Here is a 7,577-nt window from a genome sequence, read left to right on the forward strand (position 1 = left end):
TGTTTTTCTATAAGCAAGGCAGCATTTCTAATAACATAAAAATGAATACTGCACTGAGATACTCTGTGGAATTATGCATTACACCAAAATCACATATGTACACTGAACATTCCTTTTGTACAATAGGCCTTTAGATTAAAAAATACAAATAAGATTTCTTACCATTTCTCATTGCATCTACTTTGCTTAATGAAAATCAGAGTCTAATATGCTTATAGAAATTTTCACCTGAAAAAGTACACTGCAAGAACATTTTCAGAAATGAAACTATAACCAGACCCCCCTCACCAAATAATTTGTTGCTTTTTGGCAATTTTACCCACACCCATCACAAATTAATGTTCAATACCATATATCACTTAGCTTGTTAATTTTTGAGGTATATACCAGGGAAATCATATTGCCTTTACACTATTATGTCTCGCTTCTTTCACTCAGTATTATGTTTGTGAAATTTCTCCATATGTTGTTGTATGCAGAGGTAGTTCATTTATCTACACTGCAGTCTACTTTTCCAATATACAAACTTATCATAAAGTTATTTATCTAATCCAGAGCAGGAGTCAGTAAACTTGATTCACGACATTTTACCTAAGCTGAGACATACCATTTATATGTGTATTACGGATGGTTGCTTTTGGGATATAGCGAAAAACTGTTCAGGTGTCGCTAAGGTTTTATGGCCTACAAACCCTAAAATATACATTAAAGAAAAGCTTGTCAAGTCCTAAACTAATGTACTGGGAAAAATTTTAGTTATTTTCAGTGTTATAGCATTTCAAATACTACTATGGTGAATATTTCTGTACATGTCTTTTAGTGAAGATATTCATTCTTCCCTCTCGGATATATGGGATTTTTAGTCTTAGGACACTTGTACAGCCAGCTATAGAAGACTCAGCCATGGAGTTTTACCAAGTTCAGTGGCAATTTTCCATCTACTATCAATATGTGAAGGCCACGGTGCTTCACAACTTCACCAGTAGGCGATATTTCAATTGCTTATATTCTGCCATTCTGTAGATGACACAGTGTGACTTTACTTTTTGTTTCAGTTTTGTTTACCTTAGCACTAGTAAGGTTGAATATCTACTTCTATGGGGAATCTATGAGATTCTGAATTTAAATAACAGGCCACACAATTCTTTGTGTGAACATGAAGGGCTGAAGTGACTCATTTTTCTTTCACTTTCCAAATCTGTTCCAATAATAGGGATGGCTTTACACAGAAGTAGAGTCATATTTTATAGAGGCAGGTTGTATCATCTGGAAAGGACCTTACAGGTAACCTGGCTGAAGTTCCCATTTTACACAGGGCGATCTGAGGGATAGAAAGGGAGAGTGATGAGTTCCGTTTAGAGTGGCATCACTACCTGGTCCAGAGCATGCTTCTAACTAGGGAGAGAGATTTCCGGTGAGGTTAAACGTCACTCCTTCCAGCTTAAACAGAAACCCTCTTATGTATTGGTTTATTGAACATTACTACTGCTCTCTTTCTATCAAATGTAGTTATACAGCCTATGACTACTATGCCTCTCTCTCTTCTCTGCATTATATAGGTAACCGAGTCTATCATTATGCCACATTTATTGTTAAGAATTTAAATTCAAGGATGAAGAAAGAGATTATAGAATGGAAACCTTACAATAATATTGACACATTATCCACTGTCACTGATAATACTGCACTTGAACAAAGATATTTTCCATCAAGGTCAGTGATATGTCAGAGGGATGTATTGTGGAAAAAAGGAAAGTTAGTGATCAAGACTGAAGTAGACTGGTTAGAATACATCAGAGCCTTTTGATATGTTGCTCCCTATTTCTGAAAAATTTCATTATAGTAGAATCTTTACATACCATGACCAAACTTCCATTTGAGTTATGAATTCCATAAAAAAATATTCCCATAATTTCTTCTTTAACCTCTGTAATTCCAGACATGAAAGCCAGATATTATCCAGATGTTGTTTGCTGCAATTCTATTTTGGCTATCAATTAATGGGATCAAATTTTCTTTCTTCTTCATATCACTTACATTAGATCCAATAAAATGGACCAATATGTAAATCATGTCAGTCTTTAGATAATGTAACAAATATATGTCATATGAATGGAGATGGATTAATTAGATAATATGTTACATCAAAATCTATTGATGCCCTATTTTTCTTAGACTTTAATTTTCAGACAGTGCTTTGATCAAGCTGTTTTTATAAGCAACAGTTCCAAAAGAGTTTGATAAAATGATAAAATATGCTAGGATTAGAAACCTATAAGCCTTTTATCTAAAATAAGAATTCTTTGCAGTATTTTTCTACCATGAGAATTTTTCCCAATATGCTATGCACGTGTGTGAGCTCAGTCATATTTGACTCTTCGCAACTTTATAGGCCATAGCCTGCCAGACTCCTCTTTTCATGGATTTCTCTGAGCAAAAATCTGTAGAGGGTTGTAATTTCCTCCTCCGGGGGAATTCCTGACCCAGGGGTCAAACCCATATTTCCTGCATCTCCTGCATTGACAGGCAGATTCTTTACAACTGAGACATCTGGGAAGCCCAATATGCCATCAAGTCTCACAAATGACATTTTGAATAACAGAGTAAGTTCTTTGACTTTACTTCCATTCTAAAATACATTCACATAAGGATATTTTAGAATGGCGACTAGAAAATTTAAGACAATCATTGGCTTTTAGCTTATAAAATTTTAATGGATAATTAACAATCTTTCCATAGCTTATAGTGCGTCAAATATATGGCCATATCTTCACTTTCTCAACAAACTGATTCAGTGCTTAGCCTTCAGGACACAAGAATAAAGGTAAATATCAATAACTCATAGCTGTTTAGTTCTAATGTAATCATTATGCATGTCTTTATAGATCCATTATTAGTGTCCACAACTAATTCATGTGCATTCCCCCCAAAACCTATTGTATACATGTGTAAAAGAAATGCATATTCAAGTATGCTTTAAATATATATATATATATGTATATATATGAACGTACATGTATTAACATAGGCTTCCCAGGTGGCACTAGTGGTAAAGAACCCACCTGCCAATGCAGGAAACATGAGGACATGGAGTTTGATTCCTGGATTGAGAAGATGCCCTAGAGGAGGGGATGGCAACCCACTCCAGTATTCTTGCTTGGAGAATCCCATGGACAGAAGAGCTTGGATGTCTACAGTCCACTGGGTTGCAAAGAGTCAGACATAACTGAAACTGAAGTAACAACATATGAACACACATATATTAACATACACATATATATGATTTATGAGCATTCTTTGCTAAAGGATTAAGCATCCCATCTCTGTTATTCAAACACTGATTATTGTCTGGTGACATAAAGTTGTAAAATAAGCAAATATGTAATAAATAAAAAATAGCAAACATTTTTAGTGTTTTTAGTGCTAATTATATCACAGTTACACAAAATTAACTGAGAGTTTAGTATATACCATATATATTTGTGTACATATATGTATGTGCATATATATGCATATGGGCTTCCCTGGTAGCTCAGCTGGTAAAGAATCCGCCTGCAATGCAGGAGACCCTGATTTGACTCCTGCATCAGGAAGTTCCCCTGGAGCAGGGATAGGCGACCCACCCCTGTATTATTATCTTTTTAATTTAGATTTATTTATTTTAATTAGAGGCCCTGTTCTTGTGCTTCTCTGGTGGCTCAGATGGTAAAGAATCTGCCTGCAATGTGGGAAACCTGGGTTTGATGCTAGGTTGGGAAATCCCCTAGAGGAGGGCATGGCAACCCACTGCAGTATTCTTGCCTGGAGAATCCCCATGGGCAGAGGAGCCTAGTGGGCTACAGTCCATGGAGTAGCAAAGAGTCAGACATGACTGAGCAACTAAGTACAGCACAGCACATATATGTATACACATACATATATATGTGTGTGTGTATATATATCTTTCTTTTACAATAGTTTTAGACATTTTGTGCCGGGAGCCAGTGTGAGGAATCCCACCCGTGACAAGGTCATGTGGCAGAGGCCTGATGGGCAAGGCGAGTCAAACCTCAGGTTTTCCCCCTGGCATTTCCTGAGCATGTACCCCCAAAATAAGAACCTGCCTGTCTTGTACTTTTCCACTCTTCTGACACACTCTGGAAAAAGTTAACTCAGGGCTTTAGTCTTCTGCATTTGAAAGGGTGTTTCAATCCGAAAACCCCTCTGATGGCTTTCTAGCCTGCCTGCAGGACTCGTACAGCTGTGTATGTGATTGTTTGAGGCCTCCTGACTGTGGGAGGCACAGGAAGCTTAAAACATCCTAGGAATGTAGGGGCTTCTGAGGAGTCAAAATCATTAGAATAGGACTGATTAAAGGTTTCATTTGTTGAGCCAATACTTGCTGCCAAATTTTCATATCTTTTATTTGTAGAGATAGTTGGTATATAGAAAAACAGGTAGTAGACCTGGTATTAGCAACATTAGATCTTTGAGTTAAGTACTTTCTTTGTTCTACAGGAATGTAACTTTATTTAGTATTTTGAGGGTGATGCAGAGTAAAGAAAAAACACTTCTAGGGAAAAGGAGTTTTCTGGTTGATAGACAATTATACAGGAAGAGAGCCATAAAAATGTTAACAGGCCTCTTGGCCAGAAGATAATGTAAACCACCTGAGACCTTTTGTATACGGGAGGGTATGCAAAAAGAAAGCCTTGTCTCAATGAGGGTCAGGACTGCTGCCCCTGCATAACTCTGCATATTCCATTATTTCTTTATGTACAACTTGGGGTATATAAGCTGATTTTGAAAAATAAAGTTTTTGGAATCTTGCACCGATGCTGGGCTCCCCATGTCGTTCTTTTCTCCCCTTTTTTGGCTGAATTTCCATCTGAAGCGGGGAGGCTCACCACGTCTACTTACTTGCCCTGGCTTCTAAGATCCATGCGAAAGGGGGCCTAAGGCGGGGCACCCTTCGATATTCAAGTGGGCTCCGTGGCCTAATGTAGATGGTCCAAACCTCTTGTCTCAAGGTTTTATTGGTTTTCCCTGTAAACCAAGTTATTCAGCCTCTTTTTCTCCACCTAAATTTCCTGCTATACTATTTCTTCCTAATCTAATCTTATATTTCTAAATTAATAAATAAATAAGTTTCTCCTTGCCTACATTGTTCATGCTTCAAATTACCCTGGATCCACTGGGGCTGGACCCCGACAACTTTGCTTTTGGATTTACAGTCCTCAATTTTTATTTCATGATAATTCTAAGTCTTATTATGAAATACTTGAATGTTTAGTTCCTTAATGTTTAATATTAACACTAACAACTTTTAGTATAGAATCTACAAGATGTACTATAACATATAAAGGAAATAAGAGCTGAAAATTCTCAGTAAATGCATAATAAGTCCTAGGGAAATTGAAATAACTTTTGAATAAAAAAATGAAACAAAAGTTGGCATAATTAGAAAACTCAAAAGTTTTTTAAAAAAACAGTTAGTGCCACATTTAAATTCTGGACACACACTAAGCAGACATGTGAGGGGAACTGTAATATATTTTAGGATTGAGGTTTAATCCAAATACTTCTTTATTTATGAATCTGAAAAATTTATGTTTCTCATGTGTTATGTCATATAATTTTTTAATTAAACAAGTACTATATATGTGTGTGGATGTGTACACATATATATGATAGAAATATTTTAAAATGCAATTTAGTTTTTTTCAATTTTACTAGGGCCTGTTTCACATCTTCATTCCTTAGGCTGTAAATCAGAGGGTTTAACATGGGAATCACAAGGGTGTAAAACAATGAGGACATTTTGTCTTGATCTAAAGAGTAGGAAGAACTTGGCCTGAAATACATGAAGAGCATAGTTTCCTGGAAGATTACCACAGCAGTTAGGTAGAAGGTACAGGTGGAAAAAGCTTTGAGCCTCCCCTCTGCAAAGTGGATCTTCAAGACTGAAAGGATAATATAACAATGAGAGGCAAGAACTCCTGAAATGGTACTCAGTTCAATGAAGCCAAAAATGGTGAATATCACTGTAGGGAACAAGGTATAAGGAAGGTTGAGAAGTGCTTGCAAACGAGACCCTCAACCAGGGCTGAACATTCTTGCAAACAAGATGTTCTGCCCAGTGTAGGGAACTAGGTATAAGGAAGGTTGAGAAGTGCTTGCAAACGAGACCCTTAACCAGGGCTGAACATTCTTGCAAATGAGATGTTCAGCTAAGAATCCTGTTTGTTCCCATGGGAAAAGAACATTTCTTGCACACAAGGATGTTTCTCTGATTCCTCAAAAGGAACAGACCCAGGGACAAAACGGATTCTAAGTTGATAAGGAAGTTCCCCAAAACAAAGTCTTAGCTGCAGTAAATAAGTCAAGATAAAGGTTTTCTCGCCCTGCGCCTGCTCACTGTATAGTCTCTGAATCATAGTGCTTGGCAACTTGCCCTGTAGGTTGTTGTGCAAGGGATATAAAATAAAGCATCTGTAAGAAGCAAGTGTTAAAATATAAAGATTCAAACCACTCCGCAGTGTTGGTGTTTCATTCCGTTGCCAGCATATCACTAACTCATTGACCCATTTATCTGAACAAGATAGCAACAGGAGAGGAGGAACATCACAAAAAAGTGGTTACTTTCATTTGACTCACATAAATATAAGCGGAATGCTAATGTCATGTGTATCAGAGCATCTGCCATTCCCACCAGGTCAACCCCAGCCATGAGCAGGGAGCACACCCTTCTGGACATGCTGACCACATACAGCAAGGGGCTGCTGATGGCCTTGTGCCAGTCATAGGCCATCACTGCCAGCAGGAGACACTCAGCGTCAGCAAAGATACAGAAGACCAAGAATTGCAGAGCACAGCCACAGAAAGAGATTGATTTGTTCTTGGCAAATAGGTCCACCAGCATCTTAAGGCTGATGGCTGTGGAACTGCAGAGATCACAGAAGGAGAGTTGGCTGAGGAAAAAGTACATGGGTGTGTGCAGCTGGGGATCCATCCTAATCAGGGTTATCATTCCAAGATTTGCCAGAAGGTTGATGAGATAAACAAGGAGAAACATTGTAAATAGGATCACTTTGTTCTCAGTAATTCCCAAGAAAATAAATTCAGTCAAGGAGGAGCAATTCCTTCTATCCATTCTTCTTTGTTCTTGCATAAACTTCTGAGAATATGATCAAGACAATGACACTTGCATGTGGTAACACTTGCACATCTGTAAAATAAGGTAGAACATTGTTTTCTGTAATAATCTTTTTATAGTCAGGAAATTTTCTAGCCATGCACCCCCTCTTTAGAGAGGCATAGCTGTCTATTCTGCAGTAATTAAAATTATCTAAAAAATACCTTTGAGAAAATTTGATGTAAATCTAGATGTTATTTATGAAGTACATTACTTTCTATAAGGTCTTCACTGAGCGTTACTCTTTTTTTTTTTAATGTCAGGGTGTAGATCTGAATGAATTTACATTTCTTCACCGGTTCAAAACCATATGGGAGAGACACTACTGTTGGAGAGAGCATACTCTAAGACATAAGGCTAAGCATTTCCTATGCTTGAATATATTCAATTGGGTACGGAAAGT

The 7,577-nt window shown here is 37.3% G+C and overlaps 1 pseudogene; it reads right to left on the reverse strand.

The window, feature by feature from the left end:
• Window positions 1-1,278: 1,278 nt before the first annotated feature.
• LOC138075629 (olfactory receptor 5W2-like) lies at window positions 1,279-7,132 on the reverse strand (annotated as a pseudogene).
• Between the last annotated feature and the right edge of the window lie 445 nt (window positions 7,133-7,577).

The sequence above is a fragment of the Capricornis sumatraensis genome, chromosome 1 (genome assembly GCF_032405125.1).
Source record: "Capricornis sumatraensis isolate serow.1 chromosome 1, serow.2, whole genome shotgun sequence".
Classification (NCBI taxonomy): domain Eukaryota; kingdom Metazoa; phylum Chordata; class Mammalia; order Artiodactyla; family Bovidae; genus Capricornis; species Capricornis sumatraensis.